General features: G+C 43.0%; 1 long non-coding RNA gene across 3 annotated transcripts in view; it reads left to right on the forward strand.

The window, feature by feature from the left end:
• Positions 1-24,163, forward strand: part of LOC125487629 — a 40,068-nt gene that overhangs the window by 13,841 nt on the left and 2,064 nt on the right. The window contains exons 4-7 of one of the 3 annotated variants that reach the window (XR_007265997.1): positions 3,212-3,332; positions 8,911-9,014; positions 10,368-10,475; positions 19,890-22,723. This is a non-coding gene — a long non-coding RNA (uncharacterized LOC125487629). Of the gene's footprint in view, positions 1-3,211; positions 3,333-8,910; positions 9,015-10,367; positions 10,476-14,479; positions 15,757-19,889; positions 22,724-24,163 lie in introns of those variants that run through there. The other 2 variants (XR_007265998.1, XR_007265999.1) reach the window with 2 other exon arrangements.

Consider the following 24,163-nt stretch of genomic DNA (forward strand, 5'->3'; position numbering starts at 1 on the left):
TTGTTTGTTCACGATACTCCGTAAAAATGACCTCTGTCGCCCAGGTTTTGGTCACACGTCCTAAAATTTCCGTGTGTGCCTGACGTCAAATATTGTTTTATGACAATCCTGTGTAATATGTCAGATCATTGTATTGCATCAAAATGTGGGGGAAAAAAAGCAAATTGTTGTTCATTTGGACAAATACCACTGGTCTTTCAGTATCATTTGATAACTCCATATCTAACAGCATTGCAGGAGCACCTTCACCACACTGACTGCAGTGGTTCAAGAAGGTTAAACACCATCTTCTCTAGAAGTAACTGAGCATTGGCAATATTTACTGATATCTGTGGAGAGTGGGTACAAAGTTAATGTTTCCGAATATGCTGAACGAATTACAGAGATTAAACATGGTGCAGAACGTTGTGGTTAATATAAACTCAGAAGCAGAATAGAAAAAGGACTGCAGTAAGAACAATTCCAAACTGAGAAACGCACTGTTGGAAGATGAAACTTCTAAATCCATTGAATATGGTCAAAGAAAAGCAGTGGAAACCTCATCCAGACACAATTTGATAAAGTAACAGAGAAGTATTAAACAGACAAGTACTGGCATAATTTGAGACAGGCGGAAGGCAGAACTGAAACAAAGTAATGCATTGAAATAGATTCAGACCCATACTAAAGGAGACACACGAGCCATAGAGCCACAGAACCTCTAACACGTAACAGGCAGAACGCTAAAAGCTCAAAATTGTTGATGAATAATCAAAAATACTCAACAACATCACTGTTGTCGATTTGAAATTCTCCAGTGGAGCCTGAAGCTGGAAAGATATCGGAAGTACTAGAGTTGACAAAAATCTCACAGTTGAGGAAATCCCCGTGGAGCGGATGATGTCACTGTGTTAATGTCGCTGCATTGCGACATCATACACAGGAACACAGCACCTGGGTCTGTGCGAACCGAAGATCTCCCACACGTTGTGAAGGATGGCAGGGTCACTGAGAGGAAGCAAACTGGTTCCGTTGACAGAATATATCAAAATTGAGACATTAATTTTTTTTCTATTCATTTGTGGGATGAGGGCGTCGCTGGCTGGCCAGCAGTTCTTGTCTATCCCTAGTTGACCTTGAGAAGGTGATGGTGAGCTGCCTTCTTGAACCACGGCAGTCCTCCTGCTATAGATTGACTCACAATGCTATTAGGGAGGGAATTCCAGGATTTTGACTCAGTGACAGTGAAAGAACAGTGATATATTTCCAAGTCAGGATAGTTTGTGGCCTAGAGGGGAACTTGGAGGTGGTGGTGTTTCCATATATCTGCTGGTCTTGTCCTTCTAGGTGGAAGTGGTTGCGGGTTTGGATGGTGCTGTCTGAGGATCTTTGGTGAATTTCTGCAGTGCATCTTGTAGATAGTACACACTGCTGCTACTGAGCGTTGGTGGTGGGGGGAGTGTATGTTTGTTGATGTAGTGCCAGTCAAGCAAACTGCTTTGTCCTGGATGGTGTCAAGCTTCTTGAGTGTTGTTGGGGCTGCACTCAGCCAGGCAAGTGGCGAGTATTCCATCACATGCCTGACTTGCGCCTTGTAGATTGTGGACAGGCTTTGAGGAATCAGGAGGTGAGTTACTCGCCACAGTATTCCTAGCTTCTGGCCTGCTCTTGTATCACTGTATTTGTATGGTGAGTCCAGTTGAGTCTCTGGTCAATGATAACACCCAGGATGTTGATAGTGGGGATTATCTGAAACTGAAGAGAGATTTGGCAGAGCTGTACTGCTTACTGTTGGTTTAGACAATGTAGATTAAAAACAAGATGTTCACATTAGCTGGAAGCAAATGGATCATGGGATACAAATGTGAGATTTAGGTCCAGATTGATAGGGAGGATATGATGGAGAAATTATGTGCAGTGAGTGGTAATGATGGGAACACAAGAACACAAGAACTAGGAGCAGGAGTAGGCCGTCTGGCCCTTCGAGCCTGCTCCGCCATTCAATAAGATCATGGCTGATCCTTTCGTGGACTCTGATCCACTTACCCGCGTTCTTACCGTATCCCTTAATTCCTTTATTGTTCAAAAAAAATCTACCTTTTTTTTAAAAGCGTTTACTGAAGTAGCCTCAACGACTTCACTGGGCAAGGAATTCCATAGATTAACAACCCTCTGGATGAAGAAATTCCTTCTCAGTTCAGTCCTAAATCTGCTCCCTCTAATCTTGAGGCTATGCCCTCTTGTCCTAGCTTCACCTGCTAGTGGAAACATCCTCTCTACTTCTATCTTATCTATTCCCTTCACAATTTTATATGTTTCTATAAGATCCCCCCTCAATACTTACATTTAAAGGCCAATAATATCCAGTTTCTGATGAATCAATTGATTGTGTCAGATTTTGATTTGATGTTTGATTGGAGTTTCCTGTTTGTGAATCCTCTTCAAATATTCTGTAAAAGAAGTTCAGGAAAGACAGTGTCAGTCCGGGTTAGAAATCAGATGGACAAATTGCTCCTTTTGTTTGATTTTTTTTCTGTGTGTACATCCATCCTTACAAGCCTCAGTGAAAAAAGCTTCCAAAATCCATCACTATCAGTACAGAGAGGAAAGTGTAATAACTGGCTCTAAACAAGAACATTACTTCTGTCACCAAAGAGGCTGCCAATCCCATTGAGTTCCTCCAGCGCCCTCTCCTTTATTTCAGAAATTCACAATATCCCTCGTCCTGGCAGAGGGTGACCAGGTATATTGAGAACAGAGATCACCACACATTGTGAAGGATGGGAGGGTCCTGAGAGGGGATAGACTTATCATTCGCCAGAACGTTCAGGACTGAGGGATTTGAGATGCAATGGAACAACTGGAGTGGAAGGGAAATTTGACAGAGTTTATGGGCTTATAATTGGATTAGGTAAGGTAGATAAAAACAAGACGTTCACATTAGCTGAGGGAAAATGGACTATGAGATACAAATTTAAGATTTTGGACAACATCAACTAGGAGGACTTGGTGAAGAAGTTATATAGTAGGGATTCTATAGCCAGTATATAGTAATGGTAGATGGTTTGACTGGCTTGTCTGAGGTGCTGCATTCAAGCTCCCGTCTCTCTTGAATCGTGGTGTTGAATCTTACTGGGACCAGAATCACAAATGATATACCTCTGGCAGTTACATTGAAGGAGCTGGGAAACTTCAAGTTTGCAATGTTTGATTTTCTTCTGTGTGTTTGCAGCCATTCAGGCCTGTGACATTCTCGATGATGAAAGTGGGAAAATTGACGACAGACTCTGAAAACAGTGAGAGCTCCAGCTTCACAACAGCCCTTTGAATCTCTGCTGACACTCTGCTTTAAGGTATTTTGCATGGCTTGTTAATGCTAGTTTCTGTGGCTCAACTGATCAACGTCAAGCTATAAGCTAAAAGATTTGTGGTCCAAGACCATCCAGGCAAGGAACTTCAGTTATTTCAGATCGAACAATTAGAGTGACCACATACCTACATTTAACCCATGAAAAGATTGGATTCAAAACACACCCATCAATGATTCTCTGTGCCCCAGCTCCACACAGAGTGAGACAGGGACAAGTGTCAGGATTTGACCCCACACTCTCCAATTCCACCCCCTCCCCCAGCCACCAGCAGAAAGTGGCCACTGCAGCTTCAATCAGCAGCTTCTTGCCCACCCCTGGGACACAACTTATAGAAACTCGTTCCTCACGAATGGTTCTTCTCATGCGAAAAAGGCGATTTAAAAAAAAAAATGTCAATGGCTGCAGCAGATTCTCCCTGCCTTTAGAACATTTTTAACAAAATCCTTGTCCTCAGATTAGAAGCAGCAAGATTTTGTGATGAGAACAGCAATATAAATTGAACTCCTTTCCATTTATCGAAAAGTGGGAAGAACACACCCTGGCTGGATAATGAGGGAGCAGTGCTATTTCTGCTTGGTATCAAACCAGGGATCTTTTGCATGTAAGGCAAACATGATAATCTCCACATTACAGAAACAGAATAGGGCCACCGACCCAATCGAGCTGTCATGCATCATGGATTGCTTTGTCCAGAACAGTTTGGTTTTGTTGTGCATGACTGAAATCGAGCTCGGTCACACAAAGAGATGGTGTAACAAGCTACCAGCGCATGTGGAGGGGGCTGGATTCAAATCCATGCTGGAAAAGAAATTGAATCCTAAATCCAGGAGGATCAAATGTTACAGGAGGAAGGCTCAATAATGGTGTTGAGAACCATATCAGTCATGATCGAATGACAGAGTAGACTAGATGGGTTGAAAGGCCTAATCATGGTCCTACATCTTCTCATCTATGGTCATCTGGTATCTAAGGAGATAGAAGCAGAGTTAACTGTTCAGTTCGATGACCTTCCATCAGAATTGGGCAAAGTGAGAGATGGGACATGTTTGCAACAAATCCAGAAATTGGAAAAGAGAGAGAGAGGAAATAATAAAAGAGAAGCTCAGTATGAAGGTGGAAGACAGGAGAGATTCAATCAAAAAGGGTGTTGCTGAAAGGCACAGGGAGATGTAAATGGAAAAAGAAACCGACGTTCGATGAAGGGTCACTGGACCCAAAATGTTAACTTTGCTTTCCTTTCACAGATGCTGCCAGGACCTGCTGAGTGTTTTTTTCCAGCAATCTCTGTTTTTGTTAAAAATACAGAAATTGAGAGAGCTATTCTGGACACATCAGCGCTCTCTGCTCTGGGAATGTTTTACTTTCCCGTTCACACAGATCACTTCTCTCCTACACTGAAAACTCACAACCCTGCCCCTTTGTTACTGAGAATAAATATTTCATTGTGTAAACCCACACAGTCACACAAGAAGATAATATTCCTTGTAAATGTTCAGGGAGAGTTCCCTAATGTTTTCATTGGAATCTTCTGAATCAGTTAATTCTGGTTCTGCTCCATTTGACATGGAGCCACCACTGCCAATCTCTCCAGGAAGTGGCTATTCTCATTCTGTGGCTCTGAATAGTTTTGTTGCTGCAGGGCTGGAGTGGAACTTTCCCCTTTGAAAGTGACATCATTCATTTTACATTCAGCTGCACCTACAAACTTGTCTGGCACTTCCAGTACAGCAGAGATGGTTTTCACGCAGAAACCAGTCTCTGAACAAAAGCAACAGGAGAGAGACCCTGTTTCATGCGGTGATACTGCCAGTGGATTGGAGGGCTGGGCTCCACCTCCAAAGTGAAGTTCTAAAAATGAAGGCACCCCGCGTGGGGCTCAAGCCCATGACCCTGAGATTAAGAATTCATGCTCTGCCGCCTGAGCTAGCTGGGCCTGACTAACTACTATTTCATCTCTCATTTCACACTGAGGCAAATCCACCTGGAACCTCAAAATCCAAGGTTCCAGTGTATTCTTCCCAGTCACAAATAAAATCATTCACATCTTCCACTCCTCAGCTGTTACTCCTTCAACACATGGAGATGCTGGGGTTGTACTGGGGTGGACAAAGTCAGAAGTGATACAGCACCAGGTTATAGTCCAACAGGTTTATTTGAAATCACGAGCTTTTGAAGCGTAGACTCTTTGTCAGGTGAAGTGAGAGAAAAGGACAAAGAACACAAAATTTATGGGCAGAGAGATCAAGGGCAGAGAGATCAAAAGATCATACAAATGATGTGAGTGGAGTATCCAATTAGTGTCTGCAGGGGATTAAAGTGTCAGACGGTGTGAGTAAAGTGTCAATGGCTGAGTAACAAGTGAAGGGATGACCAATAATCTGATTAAATGAGGCAGAGAGATAATTTCAAAAAAAAAGATAAAGTAGTGCTGGAGACAAACCAAATGACTGGAATAACATGATAGGTATAACAGTTGCATGCCAAGGGTCTAACCAAGGTAGAAAGTAATCCAAAACTGTGCAAACTAATTAAGGTAGAGAGATCATAACAATTTATCAAATTGATGGTGTCAAAACAGGACAGTAAGGAAGATTTTACAGATATAGAACAGTGTGGTCGGGTCACATGTAGTGTGACATGAACCCATGATCAGAGTTGAGGCCGTCTTCATGGGTACGGCAATTGTCCATCAGTTTCTGCTTGGCGATTCTGTGCTGTTGTGTATCTTGAAGTCTGCCTTGGAGGATGCTTACCCAAAGATCGGAGGCTGAATGTCCTTGACTGCTGAAGTGTTCCCCGAATGGGAGAGAACATTTCTGTCTGGAAATTATTGCGTGGTGTCCATTCATCCATTGTCATAGCATCTGCCTGATCTCACCAGTATACCATGCCTTGGGGCATTCTTGCCTGCAATGTATGAGATAGACAACATTTCTGAGTCACATGAGGATCTGCCATGTACTTGGTGTTCCCACGTGTGATGGTGGTATCCATGTTGATGATCTGACTTGTCTCGCAGAGGTTGCCATGGCAGGGTTGTATGGTGTTATGTACGATGTTGTCCTGATGGCTGGGTCATTTGCTGTGAACAAATGGACACCTAAAGGTTTTGAACGACACCCTCATAAGACCGGGATAGAATGCTCAACTCATCAATTGCCAGTTCTGACGTGCCATAGCAAAAACTCAATGGAACTTCTCAGAAGACAGACACAGGTTACGACTGATAAAGTACCCTTTGTTATCCAGTAACTCACCAAAGCGAAGAAACTTTGACATGTTCTTTGCAGCCTTCAACATGTCATTGATGATAATGAGCATCTCGCCAAGCTCATCCATACGCCTTTACTTCTCACCTTCAAACAACCACCAAACCTTAAACAGATCAATATTCTCAGCAAACTGATGGTAGCTAGGTAATTGTTCATATGCAGAAGATAAACTGACATTTTCCTAGCTACCATCTGTTCTGAGGAAGTGTCACCAAATGCTGCCAGACCTGTTTTTCCAGCAACTCAGTGAGTAAAAAGGACACATCATTTCATCAGATCATCTTCATTCCAAAACAAAACAAAGACCAGAACTGCTAATCTCTTCCTGCATTTTCTGTATATTATCAACTGAATGTACTCCTAAAGGCATTTTCAGAATTTGCTTTCACATTTCAGAATTGAATATAAATTCAGAATCTTTAAACATATTTTTAAAACACTTCTGTTTGATGAGAATGTTAACTAGCACCACTGAGAAACATAAAGAATGATTTTGTCATTTTAAAATTATACAAATAAAATGATGCCTTCGAACTGGAATGTCTGAAGGAGGTTAAACAAAATCGGAGGCAGTAGTTCATCAAACTCTGAGGATCCACCAAGTCCTTGGTTTAAATTGTTGTTCTTCCTGTATATGGTGTGTTGGTGATACAAGACACTGTAATTTGCATTATGTTTTCTCAGGACGAGAAAATGCTTTGACAGAGGGTTTTGAAAAAATATGTTCATTTACAGATGAGGACAGGACTGGCTATTCCAGTATTTATTATCCATCCCTTAATTGTCCAGCGTCAACTACATTCCTGCGAGTCTGTAATCACATGTATACCAGACCAGGCAAGGATGACAGACTTCCTTCCCTAATGGACATTAGTGAACCAGACGGATTTATCTGACAATCAACAATGGTTTTTGTTGGATTCAAATTGCACAATCTGATTTGAACCCAGTTGCCTAGACCATTACGTATCTCTCTAGATTAATAGTCCAGCGATAATACCACTAGGCCATCGCCCCTCCTCAAGGTATCCCCTCAAAAGAAGTATCAGGAACAGCAAGAAATTCAAGAAAATAAACAGATCCATGGCAGATCACTTACCCAGTATCCCACACGCTTCGGAATGTCCACTATCAACAATGCAGGAAACAGAGCGCAGACGCAACATGCGCTGAGTGAGTGATGGCGACGGACGGAGGTGTTCTTTTCGGTGAAAATGAAGCGGACCGCAGAGCGCAGTGGATCCGGCAGGTCACAGGAAGACTTTGTAACATTTTTGTGCAAATATTAAAATCCGAAGAAGAAACTCCTGGGCTTCTGTTTGCATCAAATAGGACGACGGCTCCAGGCTTCCGTCCAGGGGCAGGCTTCGGCTCCGCAAGCCATCTTTATCGGGGGCACTTGAAGGTTTGGGGGAGGATGGTGGAGAGGCAGTTGTGGACGCCACCTTTGTAAGGGGCAATGTCTGGAATGACTCGGAGGAGGCTTGCTGCCCATTGTTCAGAATGAAGACAACTTCTCCATCAAGGGATAGTAAGGATTGCAGACGCTGGTCCATCAAATTGCATTAGCCTTTCACACCGAATGTCTAATTGATGAGAGAGAGGAGCAGCAGACAAGGAAGGAAAAGGAAGCAAATCCTTCCCTCCAGATCCATTTTTCATGTGTCCAAAGATTTGTGGGTTGGTCAGTCACATGAAGACCCAGGGCGGTCGCTGACAACCCTGACTAGAAGTCACTATCGAATCCAAACACTGCCGATCACATTGAGTGGCACTATGCAGCAGAAGTGTGTGTGGTCGATTTGAGCCAGAAGGAAAGGGACATTATTATTTTCTAAAGTAAAATAGAAGGTGCTGGGACCCCAAAGGACTGGCAGCCTTTATGGATAGAGAAACAACATTAACATTTACAACCTGATATCGCTTTGTTATATAACATAAACAGAAGTTGCTGGAAATGCTCATCAGGTCTGGCAGCATCTATGAAGAAAAAAAAAAACAGAATAAACGTTTCACGTCCGGTGACCTGAAACATTAACTCTTATTTTTTCTTCACAGATGCTGCCAGACCTGCTGAGCATTTCCAGCAACTTCTGTTTTTGTTCCTGATTTACAGCTTCCACATTTTGGTTTTTATGGCTCTGTTCTATCCTGGACTGATAGTGATTGATTTTGGAAATTTCTATCACTGAGGTTTGGAAGCGCATACGTGCAAAAATCAGACAAAGGGAATAATTTGTTTGAGTTCTAACCTTCCCTGACACTGTCTTTCAAAATTTCTTTTCCAGAGTATTTGAAGAGGATTCACAGACTGAAAACTCCAACCAACCATCATTTAAGAATCTGACAGAATCAGTGGATTCATCAGATACTCAATATTTTTGGCCTTTGGGTAAGCATTGACTTCCCAGTCATTATCATGTACTGAGTATAATTTCTTCATTATATTCTCTCTGTCATTTTGTCTAAGTTCTTAAATTAGTATCCCATGATCCATTTCCTATCAGCTAATATGAACAACTTATTTATATCTTGCAGGTCTGTCTACTCTCCCTTTAGTTTCAGTTGCTCCTTCACATCACAATCCCTCAGTCCTGAACCATTCTGGTGAATGGACCAATCTGGCACCTCATCAGGGACCCAGCCATCCTTCCCAAAGTGTGGGTGATCTCTGACTTGTGCAGGCCCAGATGCTCTGTATTCCTGTGTGTGATGTCATCATGCAGCAACAACTACACAGTGACATCAGTCACTCCCAGGGGGATTTCCTCAACTATGAGATTTTCCTCTGACCCCAATGTTCCTGATACCTTTCCAACTGTAGGCTCCAAGAAGAGAGTGTAAAATTGAAAATAGTGACATTGTTTAGTATTTTTGACTATTCATCAACAATTTTGTCTGTTACCTGTGAGAAGTTCTGTGGCTCTGGGCTGGTGTGTCTCCTTTAGTGTGGATCTGATTCGATTTCAATACATTGCTGTGTTTCACTTCTGCCCTTCCTCTGTCCATGTTAGTTTTGTCATCTGTGTCCAGCTGAGGTTTCTACTATAACACATAGCGTCATACGTAATGGAAACAGACCCTTCAGTCTAAATTGTTCATGCTGACCAGGTATCCTAATCTAATCTAGTTCAATTTGCCAGCATTTGACCCATATCTGTCTAAATCCTTCCCATTCATGTACCCAACCAGATGCCTTTTAAATGTTGTAATGGTACCCGCCTCGACGGCTTCCTCTGGCAGCTTGTTTCATACATGCACCACCCTCTGCATGAAAATGTTGCGCCTCCCTTTTAAATCTTTCCCCTCTCCATTTAAACTGTTGCCTGCTAGTTTTGGACTCCCCAACCATGGGAAAAAGACTTTGGCTATTCACTATATCCATGACCCTCATTATCTTGTCAACCTCTATAAGGTCACCTTTCAGGCTCTGATGCTTCAGGGAAAAATGCGCCAGCCCATTCAGCCTCTCCCTATTGCTCAAACTCTCCAAACCTGGCAACTTCCTTGTAAATCTTTTCTGTACCTTCTCCAGTTTTAGTTCAGATCTTCCTGACCATATGCTGTGGATTTAGAAGCTTTCCCTTCTCAGAATATCTTTCTAAGTCAAGTATTGTTCTTCCTGCAATGCAGTCCTTTTCTCTTCTGCTTCTGAGCTTATGTTAGCAAAAAAGTCTGCACCATGTTTATTCTCCGTAATTAATTCAGCATATCCTGAAACATTAACTCTTGTCTCTTTCCACAGATTTCAGTAAATATTGCCAATCCTCAGTTACCTTTTGGAGAAGATGATGTTTGACCTTCCTGAACTACTACAGTACATGTGGTGAAGGTGCTCCCAAAATACTGTTCGGTAAGTAGAGACCAAATGACAGTGAACGACCAGAGTATTTGTCCAAATGAACAATAATTTGTATTTTTTTCACATATTTGATGGAATAAAATGATGAGATATTACATTAGGTGGTCATAAAACAATACTTAACATCAGGCAGATATGAACATATTAGGACAGGTGACCAAAACTGGGCCAAAGCCATCAGTTTCATAGAATCATAGAATCCCTACAGTGTGGAAACAGGCCCTTTGGCCCAACATGTCCACACCGAACCTCAGAGTATCCCACCCAGACCCATCACCCTATAACCCACACCTCCCTGAACACTACGGGCAATTTAGCATGGCCAATCCACCTAGCCTGCACATCTTTGGGCTGTGGGGGGAAACCGGAGCACCCGGAGGAAACCCACACAGACACGGGGAGAATATGCAAACTCCACACAGACAGTTGCCCGAGGATGGAATCAAACCCGGGTCCCTGGTGCTGTGAGGCTGCAGTGCTAACCACTGAGCCACCGTGCTGCCCCTTTTGAGAACAAGGTTTCAAGGAATAACTTGAAGAAAGGAAGTGAGGTTGAAAGTGATTGACATTTATAGAGTAAATGCAAAAGCTTATACCCTTGGATGGTGAAAGCATGATGTTAGAGACAGGACACTTAAAATCAGGGATGCTTAGGAGGTTGAAATTTAGGATACATTGTATCTCAGAGAGTTCTGAGGCTGAAGGAGATTACCAAGAGTGGGAGGAGCTATGGAGAAATTTCACAATATGGATAAGAATTTCAATAGCTTAGTGCTTTGTCACCCAGAAAATGGGTAGGCCATTGCACAGGGTGAAAATGTCTAGTGCGAATAAGCACCTGGGAGTTTTGCATGACCTTAAGATTACTGGGAGATTGAATGTGGAAGGCCCGCCAGGAGTGTGTGAAGTTAGTTAATTCTAGAGGTAGAAAAGGAATAAAGTTTCAGCATCAGATGAACTAAGACTAGCGTGAAGTCTGGTGATATTACTGAGGTCTTGGTGATGATGGGGATGTGTGTTGGAAGCTCAACTTAGGGTGAAGTATTTCATGTTAGTTGTGAACAAGGTGGTTCAGCTTCAGACAGTGCCCAGGGAGACGGATAGAGTCAGGGCTGAGGGAGTAAAGTTTGTAACAGGAAGTGACGCCAATGGCTTCAGTCTTTCCAATATCTAAATAGAGGAAATTTCAGCTCACCCAGTATTGGATGTCAGACAAGTCAAGATGGTGTGTGATTGGGTGGTGATGATTGTCACATAAACCTGATAGTGTGGTCCTTTTAGATGGTGGTGGTTGTGATTTTGGAAGAGTGAGGTGCTGGGAGATTCTGACACAGTTTTGGTTGAGTAGTAAATATTTAAAATCCTATTCCTTCCTGTATCTTCCACCACTCACTTTGTCCTCCCACAGAAACCCGAGTATTTTAAAGGCCCAGACATGCTGGCAAGATCCCTTCCCTGAAGGACGTTTGTGAATCAGTTTGGTTTCATAGAGACGTACATCAGTGAAACAGGCCCTTCAGCCCACCGCCTCTATGCTGACCAACAAACACCCAGACACACTAATCACATTTACCTGCATGTGGGCCATATCTGACCTTGCCCTGGCATTTTAAGTACTCATCCAGATGCTTCTTAAGTGTTGCTAGATTACCTGTTTCCACCACTCTCTCAGGCAGCACGTTGCCTCTATCTACCACCCCCTGGGTGTTTCATTTTCTCAGACAACCTCTTAAACCAATTACAACAAAAACAAAATTGCTGGAAAAGCTCAACAGGTCTGACAGCATCTGTGAAAGAAAAACAGAGTTAACGTTTCAGGTCCGGTGACCCTTCCTCAGAACTGATAGTGGCTGGGAAAACATCAGTTTATATGCAGAAAATAGGGAGGTGGGTGGGGTAGGGAGTAAATGATAGGATAGAGCCCAAAGAGAGAGAAAGACAGTTGGACAGACAGTTGTTCCTTTCCACTCTGCTCTCTGGTCTTAAATGCATTTGTCATGGGGAAGAAATTCTCAGTACCAAAAATCTCAATTCAGTTAGACAGGATGTCTCTCTAACAAATCCATGCTGACAATCTCTGATCAATCTCTGCCTTTCCATGTTGACTAATCCTGTCCTTCAGACTTTTTTCCAATAATTTCCCTATCACGACATCACCAGTTAATTATCTGGCCTTTCCGTGCTGCCCTCCTTGAACAAAGGAATCACATTAGTTATCCTCCAGCCATGTGGTACTTCAGCTATGGCCAGTGAAGCATTAGCTATCTCTGCCAGGGCCCCAACAATCTCCTCCCTTGCCTCCTTGCAGCTTGGGATAATTAGCAAGGTTAGATCATATGGAATCCACACAAAGCTAGCCATTTGGATACAAAAATTGGCTTGAAGTTAGAAAACAAGCATGGTGGTGGAGGGCTACTTTTCAGTTCCTGGGGAGTGTTGCTGAACAAAGAGACCTTGGAGTGCAGGTTCATCATTTCTTGAATGTGGAGTCTCAGGTACACAGGATAGTGAAGAAGGCGTTTGGTATGCTTGCCTTTTTTGGTCCGTGCATTGAGTTTAGGAGTTGAAATGTCATATTGCAGGTGTACAGAACATTTTAGGGCACTTTTGGAATACTACATTCAATTTTGGTCTCCATGCTATAACAAAAAAATGTTGTTAAACTTGAAAGCATTCAAAAAAGATTTACAAGAATGTTGCCAGGGTTGGAGGGTTGGAACTATGTAGAGAGAAACTGAATAGACTGGGGCAGAAGATGGGTAGCAGTCCCCCATTATAGCTGACTGCCTGGACCCGTTGATGGTCACTTTGGCCAGGCCTGGGAGCACAGCTACAAACTCCCCTGGGCCCTAGTTCCAGATCCCACCTGATCTAAGGAAGGCTGCCTTCTTGCATCTTCCGTGCCGAGCCTGGTTAAAAGTTTAGTTTGCTTGAAGGAGCTCCCCACTCATTCCTTTAAACTTGAGAGAATACAGGCCCAGTCCCCTCGATCTTTCCTCACAGCAATCATGAGGGGCACGGATAGGATGAATAGCCACAGTAAGGGAGACAAAACTAAATGGCATAGTTTTAAGGAGAGAGGGGAAGGATTCAAAAGGGACCTACGAGACAACTTTTTCACGCAGAGATTAGTGCATGTATAGAATGAGCTGCCAGTTTAAGTGGTGGAGGCTGGTGCAATTACAACATTTTAACGCATCTGGAAAGGGTACATGAATAGGAAGGGTTTAGAGTGATATGGGCCAAATGCTGGCAAATTGGACCAGATTAATTTAGGATATCTTGTTGGTATGGACGAATTAGATGAAAGGATCTGTGTCCATGCTGTAAAGCTCTCTGACTCTATATCCCATCAGTCCGTGGGGTTTATACACCTTTTTGCCTGTTGCAAGATCTAACACCTCCTCCAAATTAATCTTAATGTGTTCTAGAATCTCAGCAACCCCACTGAAATTTCCGTTTGCAATGTCATTCTCCACTGTGAATACAGATGAAAAGTATTCATTTAAGATCTCACCTACGTCCTCTGGCTCCACACGCATGTTGCCCTATTGATTTCTAGTAGGCCCCAAAGTTTCCCTGGCAATCCTCTTATTCTAAAAATACTTTTAAAATGCTTTAGGACTTTTTTCCCATGGTATCTGCCAGAGATATTTCGTGGTCAGACTTGCCCTCCTAATTTATTTTTTAAGCACCCCTTACACTCTGTACTTTTGAAGGGCCCCCCTCCTGTTTTTATTGCACTGTACCTAACATATGCATTTTTATTTTTTAAACTCTTGATATCCCTTGATATTCAGAGTTCCTTGGACTTGCTGCCCTTGCCCTTCAATCTTAGAGGAGGTTTCAATGACAGCCAGCAGCCTTCATCGTCTCTTTTTTTGTCCCATAAATTCATACAAAACTTTAATAGAATCTCAACCAGCTTGTTTCCCCAGTTTTGTGTTTTTGTGGGCTTTCTTTCATTCTTTTTTTTTATTTGTGTCTTAACTCAGTTTCTCAGGGTATTAGAGGGAGAAGCTTTGCAGTTGGAAAATTACATCAAATATCGCATCAGGATCTGATGGTGTCACACAATTTATTCTAACTTGAATATTGTCAATTTTAAACATGGAAGATAAAAGCACTTGTTATAGTGGGGAGAAACCGTATACATGATCTGTGTTTGGACCAGATTTCAGACAATCATTTGGCCTCTCAGAACATTAGTGCAGTCACATCGGGCAGAAACCGTGGAAATGTAGAGATTGTAGGAAGAATTTCAAATCCCCCTCTGACCTGGAAAGACATCGGTGAAGTCACCCTGGAGAAAGACCATTCCCCTGTTCCAAATGTGGGAAGGGATTCACTCAGTTATTCCACCTTCTGAAACACCAGTGACTTCACACTGGTGAGAGTTCTTTTAAATATCTAGAGTGTGGGATATGCTTTACACGTTCCAAGGAACTGATGTACCATCAACGTGTTCACACTGACCAGAAACCACTCAAACGCTCTCACTGTGGGACAAGGTTTGGATACTCATCTCAACTCATCGTACACCAGTGAATCCACACTGGGGAGAGACCACACATATGCTCTGAGTGTGGGAAGGGGTTCAGTTGATCATCCAGCTTCCTTCCATACAGGCGAGTTTGCACTATGGAGGTATCTTTTAAATGCCCAGACTGTGGAATTGCTTTGAAAGTTCCAGAGAGCTGACGTCGCATCAATATGTTCACACTGAGGAGAGACCATTCAGATGCTCTCACTGTGGGACTGGCTTCATGCACTCATCCTGATTCATCGTACACCAGTGAACTCACACTGTGGAGAGACCATTCACCTGTGGGAAGGGATTCAGTCATTCACGATATCTGCTGAGACACCGGTGAGTTCACACTAGGGATAGACCGTTCACCTGCTCTGAGTGTGGGAAAGGATTCATTTTGTCATCCACCTGCCAATGCACCAGCAAGTTCACACTGAAGTGAGATCTTTCAAATGCCCAGACTCTGGGAAATGTTATAAAACTTCCTAGGAACTGATGAGCTATCAGCATAGTCACATTGGCGAGAGACTATTCAGGTGCTGTCACTGTGGGATAGGGTTCAAATGATCGTTTCAACTCACTGTCCACCAGCGAGTTCACACTGGGGAGAGGCCATTCACCTGCTCTTGAGTGTGGGACAGGATTTGTTATGGTGACACAACTCACCATAACAGACTGGATAGTATAAATTCCAAGTGGAGTCGAACAACATCACTTCATCGGAGGCCTCACTGATAATGTTACCTAGCATGGTGATGCAATGTCTGAACAAAAACAAGCCGGCTCGGCGAACAAGTCAACAATCTCACCCACAATCCGAGCTACAAATATTTGCAAAAACCTTAATGTGTTGATTGGATCCATTTCTGCAAATTGTTGGGAACCAGGTTCTTTTAAGTATGGTTGGATGTCGTTGTTTGTTACTTATTCCCCAACAAAGGGCCATTTTAGAGGGCAGTTAGGAGTCACCCACATTACTATGTGTCTGGAGTCACATGTAGGCCAGATGGATAACAGATTTCTTTTCACCAAGGACATTGCTGAACCAGATCAGTTGTTCTGACTATCAGTGGTAGTTTTATGGCATGACCAGGGAGACTAGCTTTTAATTCCAGACCTTTTGAATGGTATCTAAATTCCACCAGCTGCTGTAGTGTTTTGATTCTGTATCACCTGAGCATTACCATCTGGAAGGATCACTAGTCCAGGGACACTCCTGCTACACTGCAATCACCTCCTAAACTCCAGCTCAGTTCTAGATATTAATATTCCATGTAAATGTCAAATCAGTTAGCTTTGTTTCAACTAGTGCATTGAGTCATTTTAAAATTCTGACAAGTTGGATCCTTTTGAAATGCTGTCCTTTTCCCGTGTTCTCCATCCTCACCTCCAGCAACAAATGTGAGGAGCTCATGGAACCTCTTTGTCACTGTGATTGAGACAATCTGATTGGCTGCCACCCTTTAACTACCCAATGGGCCATACTGTCTCTTAAGGCCCCCCCCCAATGCCTGAGACATGAATTTGCACCTTTCTCCATACGTCATTCGTAGTCACCAGCAATTCGATACTGGAGAGAGAGGGTGTGAGTGTTTCACCTGTGACAAGATTTATAAAACCTCTTTCACTGATGGTGCTCCTGTGCACTCACTGTGGTTCCATTCCATTGATCCAGTCTCACTGTGGGAAGAGGTTCTAGTGATTGTTGAACTGGCAGCGCCACCAGCAAGTTCACACCGGGGAGAGGTCACTCACCTGATCCATGTGTGTGAATGGCTTCACTAATTTATCAGACCTGCTTGCACATTCCTGAATTCACACTCCGTGTCCACCAGTGCACTCGCACTGAGGAGAGGCCATTCAGCAGCTGCCAGTGTGGGAGGAAATTCAGTCAGTCCTTCCCACCTCAGCACACAGCAACATGTTCACACTGATAAGAACCTGTTTTAAAGTTCTTCTTGCGAGCAGAGATTTTAAAGCGAAATGTATCAAAGGTAACAAAAACTCATTCACTCTGGTGCAAAACTGTTCACTCTTCTCTGTGGGAGAAAGGACTCATTTGACAACACTGAGATGCCAGAGAGTTCACAAGTGACTCCAGTCTGCTGTAGCTGGTGCTGTTAGTCACATCCAAGAGTGAATTATGTTCATTCTGAAAGGTGATGTTTGTTTCTGCTGTGTTAATAATCCCTGTGACTGGACTGGAGTGTAATAATCAGGTCAGACATCAAATAAATTAGCCTTGGATGAATGACGCCTTTGTTAGCTTCTGTCTTTTTCACCTGGCCGGAGCTCAGAAAGACCAATCTGGGGGCAGTACAGCAGATACAGAACGCCAGCCTGAATACAATTGTTCAGGATCACGTTAAGAATGACAAACAGACTTGGGTTCTCTATTCACTGACAGCAAAGCCAATGTATGGGTTCACCCTGAGATCGGGAAGAAATGCATCCCAGCCACTCTCCTGCCTGGTTCACAGTTCTTGGACATGGAACACAACCACTGTTACAACTGGGTTTAGACTCAGCGAGATTAATGGGGAATGCTGCAAACTGGCTGATTTGGGGTCAAATTGGGATCTATTCCTGAATAAAAGTGAATCAGCAGATTTAGGTTTCCAGTCTGACTGTGAAGCTAGCCATTCTGTGCAGATGTAATATGTCTATCTGACAGTCCTGAGCCCTACCATTTTAATGCAGATGTTAATTCCCTTAATTTTAAATACATTGTTTAAACTCTGCATTGAAATAACAGATAGAGGATTATGCAGGAGCTTAGTCACTACGGGTACATCTATACAATAGATATTTGCTCTCCAGAGAAAAGCTTACTTCCTGGAATTCCCTGTTATATTTGTGTGTGTGTGTGTGTGTGAGTGAGTGAGTGAGAGGGAGAAGATTCACAACTTGGAATATCCATGAGGGATGTGATCCTGGCAGTCAATCTGGGATCATTCCTGCTGTGAACTCCAGTACTGACCCTACTGAAGTTTGTAGGCTCAATGAGTGGACAGTCAGGAAGCTGGGTTTACCTATCTGGTAAGGAAATAGATGAATCCTTACTTAGAGTTTTATCCTTCTGTCAGTGTCACTGTAGTTGTGAAACTAAAAACTAATAAGGGCAGGTATCCCATATGCCTTTTTAATCATTTTATCTACCTGATACATTAAGGGACCATGGATATGCCCACCAAGGTCAGTTTAATGCTCGATGCTTCCCATGGCTCTACTGTTCATCATGTATTCCCTACCTTCTTTGTCCTTCCCAAGTGTATCACCTCACATTTATCTGGATCGACTTCCATTTGACACTGATCAGCCCATCTGACCGGCCAAGGGCTTCAACACTGACCCCTGCAGAATTCCTCTGGGCACAGGCATTCTGACACAAACACATTTCTCTGCTTCCTGCCACTCAGCCAGTTCTGGATCAAATTTGCTAAATTTCCTTGGCTCTTACCTTTATTATCAGTCTCCCACACAGGACCTCATCAAGAGCTTTGCTGGCGTCCAAGGCAACTATCTCAATTACATTGCTGTCATCTATGCATCCACATACGTCTTTGAAAAATTCAATCAAGTTGGTAAGACATGACCTTCCTTGAACAAATCCATGCTGGCTGTTCTTGATTAATCTCTACCTCGCCAAGTGCAGATGCATTTTATTCGTCAGAATTGCTTCCAATTGTTTGCCCACCACTGATGTAAGAATGACAGGCCTGTAGTTTCCTGGTTTATCCCTAGCTCCCTTATTGAATTAGAGTACCACATTGGCTGTGCTTCAATCTCTGACACCTCTCCTGTGGCAAGAGAAGGACTGAAAATTATATCCAGCACATGGCACAAAGGTAGGTAACAGAGAGTGATGGTGGAGGATTGCTTTTCAGACTGGAGGCCTGTGACCAATGGTGTGCCGCAAGGATCAGTGCTGGGTCCACTGCTTTTTGTAGTTGATATAAGTGATTTGGATGTGAATGTAGGAGGTATGGTCAGTAAGTTTGCAGATGACACCAAAATTGGTGGTGTAGTAGACAAGTGAAGGAGGTCACCTCAGACTACGACTGGACCTTGATCAGATGGGCCGATGGGCTGAGGGGTGGCATATGCAGTTTGGTGTAGATAAATGTGAGGTGCTACATTTTGAAAGGGCAAATCAGGGCAGGACTTATACACTTAATGGTAAGGTCCTGGGGAGTGATGTCAAACAAAGAGACCATGGGGTGCAGGTTCATAATTCCTTGAAAGTGGAGTTGCAGGTAGACAGGGTAGTGAAGAAGGCATTTGGTATACTTGCCTTTATTGGTCACTGCACTGAGTATAGGAGTTGGGAGGCCGTGTTGTGGCTGTACAGGACATTGGTTAGGCCACTTTTGGAAAACTGCATTCAATTCTAGTCTTCCTGCTGCTCAGAAAAGATTTATGAGGATGTTGCCAGGGAATGTGTTAAGATTATTAAGTCTAGAGGTAACAGAGGAATGGATGAGAATTTCAGCAGCAGATGAGCTGGGACTAAGGTGGAGTCAGGTGAAGTTACTGAGGTCTTGTTGATGATGGGGTTATGTGATTGGATGCTTGTCTTTGGTGAAAAAGTTTGCCATGGTTATGAACAGTCTGGTTCAGCCTCGACATTTATCAGGGAGAGAGATGGAGTCAGTGGCAAGGGAGTGGCAGTTTCCCAGCCTAGGTCCCTGTATGTGACAAATGGCAGTGCCCCTGTTGGACATTATGATGATCCAGCAGCTTTCATGGTTATTTTCTCCAGGTGTCGGGCCCAAACTTTTCAAGATTCATTCAGCTCAATTTCACAACCTGCTGTTGTGTTTTTGTAGGTTCTCTCTCATTCCCTTTTTTTCTGTTTGATATCAATTTCACAGGAATTTAGAATGAGAAGATTTGTAGTCACAAATCTCCAAACCAAACATCACATCAGCATCTGATGGAATCACGTGGCATATTGACGTGTGAATACCATTGGGTTTTGAACATGGAAGGAAAGAGCATTGTTCATAGTGGAGAGAAACCGTACACATATTCTGTGTGGAAAAAGCTTCAGCCAATCATTATTCCTCTCAAAACAAAATACAGGCACCAAATGGAGAAACTGTGGAAATGTAAGGAATGTGGGAAGGGATTCACTTCTCCATCAAAGCTGGAAACTCATTGGTGCAGTCACACTGAGGAGAAGCCATTCACCTGCTTCAAGTGTGGGAAGGGATTTATCCAGTTACCCCACCTACTGACACGCCAGTGAGTTTACACTGGGGACAGATCTTTTAAATGCTCCCAGTGTTGGAAAAGATTCACTCAATTAGGTCACCTACTGACACACCAGCAGATTCACACTGACCCTGCATCTGCATTCAACATGGAAAGAGTTTCAGGCATTCAGAGCTTCATTGCACACCAGCGGGTTCACAGTGGGGAGAGGCCATTCACCTGCTCCGACTGTGGGAAGGGATTCACTCAGTTAGGTACCTTGCTGACACACCAACAAGTCCACACTGGGGAGAGGCCGTTCATCTGCTCCATGTGTTGGAAGGGATTCGTTACCTCATCCCACCTGTGGAGACACCAGTGAGCTCACCTGAAACGGTAGGTATTGGATTCTGCTGTTGCCGTTGATCAGGAAGGTCAGGTTCCACTCAGAATTGCTCACTGTGAAGATGATGGTGCACAAAAGATGCACAATATACTTAGAACTGTCAAATATGTCAAATACTGCCAAGCATGTCAAGACCTGTCAAGAAGTGTTTCTATCAATGAGAGCACTTTCCTCAATAGCAAGCCATCTGCAATGTCAAACATTAATTTGCTTTCTCCTGTGTGCGTGGGTATTTGTGGATACTGGGTGAGCTGGCAGGAGCTGGAGAAATAATACTGAGTGGATGTAAGCATTAAATTGGTGTAGTAGATGAGGGTGAATGGGGTAGGGGGAGGGTACTGGGTGACATGGATGGACCGTGGGCAGAGTGACGGGGTGAGTGATGGAGGACGGTTTCTGTTTTATTGCTTCGTTTAATTTTTGGTCACAGTGCTGAGATCCAAGGCTGGCTGTCTGCCCCAGGCCTCCTCGGGTAATGGCACCATCTCCTGGGTCATTTTTCCGATTTCTAATTGATCCCATTGCCTCCAGACTGACAGTGGAGAACATGGATAGCCAGAATTAAAGGGCAAAATTGTAGCATCGGAAATCTTTCCTGTACACTTGGCTTGGCAGTAAGAATCAAGGCATTGGATGTTACTTTCTACTGATGTTAATTGTACCTGTCACTGGGCTAGAGTTTAATATTCTGGATCGGTAGCTGTTTAAAGTCAACTTAGAAATCTGGTTCATTCAACAGACTCTTGGATGCTCGGGGAATTGTTTGCAATGAAGGCACCTTCATAAGTATGCAAGAAGAAATACAAATCTACAAGAATAAAAACATGCATTCAATTTGCAAGACCATTAGTTCCAAAATATCTGTGCTTTTAATGTGGTCTCCAAAAGTGCAAAACTGGAGTTAACAGTCTAGAATTCCTTTATGGGAGTGGTTAATTAAGTAGTCAGTTTCTTCCCATTAAAATTCCCTCGAATGTCATGAGAAATATTCCTGAAATGTACATTCTATTTCACTGTTTTGGTGAAAGGATGTTGATTGCTTGTATGATGCTGTTCTACAGATTTCTTGCTGCTTTTTATAGGCAAGAGGCTTCATCTTCATTGCTTGGAATTAGAGGTTTAGATTTCAACTGTAGATGTTGTTTGAGGTTTCGCTGTCCACTTAACAGCTAGCTATTTCAAAATTGTCGAAGGGAGCTGAGGTCAACACTGTTGGAGTCATGTGAAAAAAATCTGCTTTTTGGTCGGATGGTGGTGGGAATGGAGCCATTAAAATCTCCTTACAGCAGCAGGCTAACTTGTTATTTCCCACGGTGACAATCTGTCTGTGGCAGTTTTTAACACGATAGTTTAACATTCCAGCCCCTTCAGGAGGTACATGAGATATAGGTACAGTATTCCAGCTAACTTTTATTTCAGAAAACATTTCTGGAAAGTCACCACTAGGTCCAGTCCTGTGATTATAGAATAAAAACTGTGAAGGAGAAAAGCGTTAACGTTTCGGGTCCGGTGACCCTTCCTCAGAACACGTGATTGCAGAAGATGTGTGTAATGAAATAATGTTCAACAGCGCAATAGTCATCAAATATATATGTATTAAAAGTCTTTTAAAATCTATTTTTGATAGTGTACAGCAAAGCAGAAAAGCAACTGCACTAACACTGATTCCCAGAAGACTCCACTACAAATATTCTTCCACCTGTAAAATGTCAATGCATGACTACTCTCCGTTTCCTGTATTCAGTCACTTCAATGTTTATGTTGCTGCTGTCTCTTTTGTTTCAGGAGTTCTGACCTTTCTCCCAAGTCCATTGTGTGGCACAGTCTCAAATACATTGTGAAAGTTGGTGTGTACCACATTAACACACACTTCAACACAATCTATTAGCTCTTCAAAGCACTCCAGCAATTTGTTGAGCATGATTTTGCCTTCAGAAATTAATGCTAACCTTCCTTAATTATACGGCAATTGTCTATGTGGGTGTTAATAATGTCCCAAATTATTGTTTTGAGAAGTTTCTCAACCCAAGTGAACCTGATTGGTCTGTAGCTGCAAGGTTAATCTGGACTATTTTTTACAACCAGGGCATAACATTTTCAATTTTTCAGTCCTCCAGCATCATCCTGAAAGTAAAGAACATTGATTAAATTATGATCACAATTATGTGCAATTTCAGCTCCCACTTCCCTCAGTTGGGTTGCATCTCAACTGGTCAGTGCCTTATTAATTTAAAGGACAGACAACCTATCCAAAACCTCCTACTTGAAAATGATAAACCATACCAATTAAGAACAGTTTACAATCACTGTGGTTACTGTTAAACTTGCAGGTGGGATGACTGAATTAGTCCCTTTCCACACACGGAGCAGTTGAATGGTCGCCCCTCCAGAACTCTCAGGGGTATAGTGAGGTGAGATGAGTCCTTGAACCCAGTGCCTTGTGAGAGCACGTTAATGGTGCCACGTCACTGTGAATAGGCTGGTGCGTTATCAGGGTGGATGACTGAGTGAATGCCTTCCTGCACTCAGAGCAGATGAATGGCCTCTCCCCAGTGTGAATACATAATTGAGTTTCCAGATTCAATGGGAAACGAATTGCGTTTGTGTTTTGGCAGGTCAGATGGACAGCTGAATTTTCACCCACACACACACGTACGGTTTCTCCCGAGTGGGAACAGTGCTTTTTTTCCTTTGATATTCAAAATCTGATGATATTCTGTTTACATGAAATTGGGCAGCTCAGCTCTGTCAGATACTGATGTGATGTTTGATTTCAGTTTCCTAATTGCAAATCCACCTGTTCTCATACCCTGTGAAATGAAGGGAAAATGCAACATAAGGTAGTCAGAGAGAACCCTCAAAAATGTAACGGTAGGTTGTGAGGCTGAGCTGAATGAAGCAAGTAATTTGTGGGGCTGAAGCTGGGAAAAAATGACAATGAAAGCTGCTGGATTGTAATAAAACCCAACTAGTTCATAAATGTCCTTTCAGGAATGAATTGCCACATGGTCTGGATCTATACATTTGCAATTTCAGCTCCCACTTCCCTCAGTTGGGTTGCATCTCAACTGGTCAGTGCCTTATTAATTTAAAGGACAGACCTCGATGGAAGGACAGAGAGAAACTGATGGACGGGGGTGAAGAGGTAGGACATGCAGGGGATGAAGGAGAGGCAGTTTTTATTTTAACTACTCAACAAGATTTTTGATGACAATCTCCCAAACCCCAGTCTTTGCCAATGAGAAGTACCAGGTGAGCATCATTACCTCCCAGTTACACCGACTTGTCTGATATCCAGTTCTGGGTGAGCAGAAATTTCCTCCAATTAAATATTGGGAAGCTTAAAGCCATTATGTCCGTCTCCACTACAATCTCCACTCCCTCACCACCAACTTCATCCCTTCATCTCACTAATAACCATCTGAGGTTGAACCGGACTGTTCACAACCATGGGGAAATATTTCATCACCAAGACCACTTGTGTCCACCTCAGCAACATCACCCAACTCCACCCTAGTCTCAGCTCATCTGCTGCTGAAATGCTCA

This window comes from Rhincodon typus, chromosome 43 (genome assembly GCF_021869965.1).
Source record: "Rhincodon typus isolate 14 chromosome 43, sRhiTyp1.1, whole genome shotgun sequence".
Lineage (NCBI taxonomy): Eukaryota > Metazoa > Chordata > Chondrichthyes > Orectolobiformes > Rhincodontidae > Rhincodon > Rhincodon typus.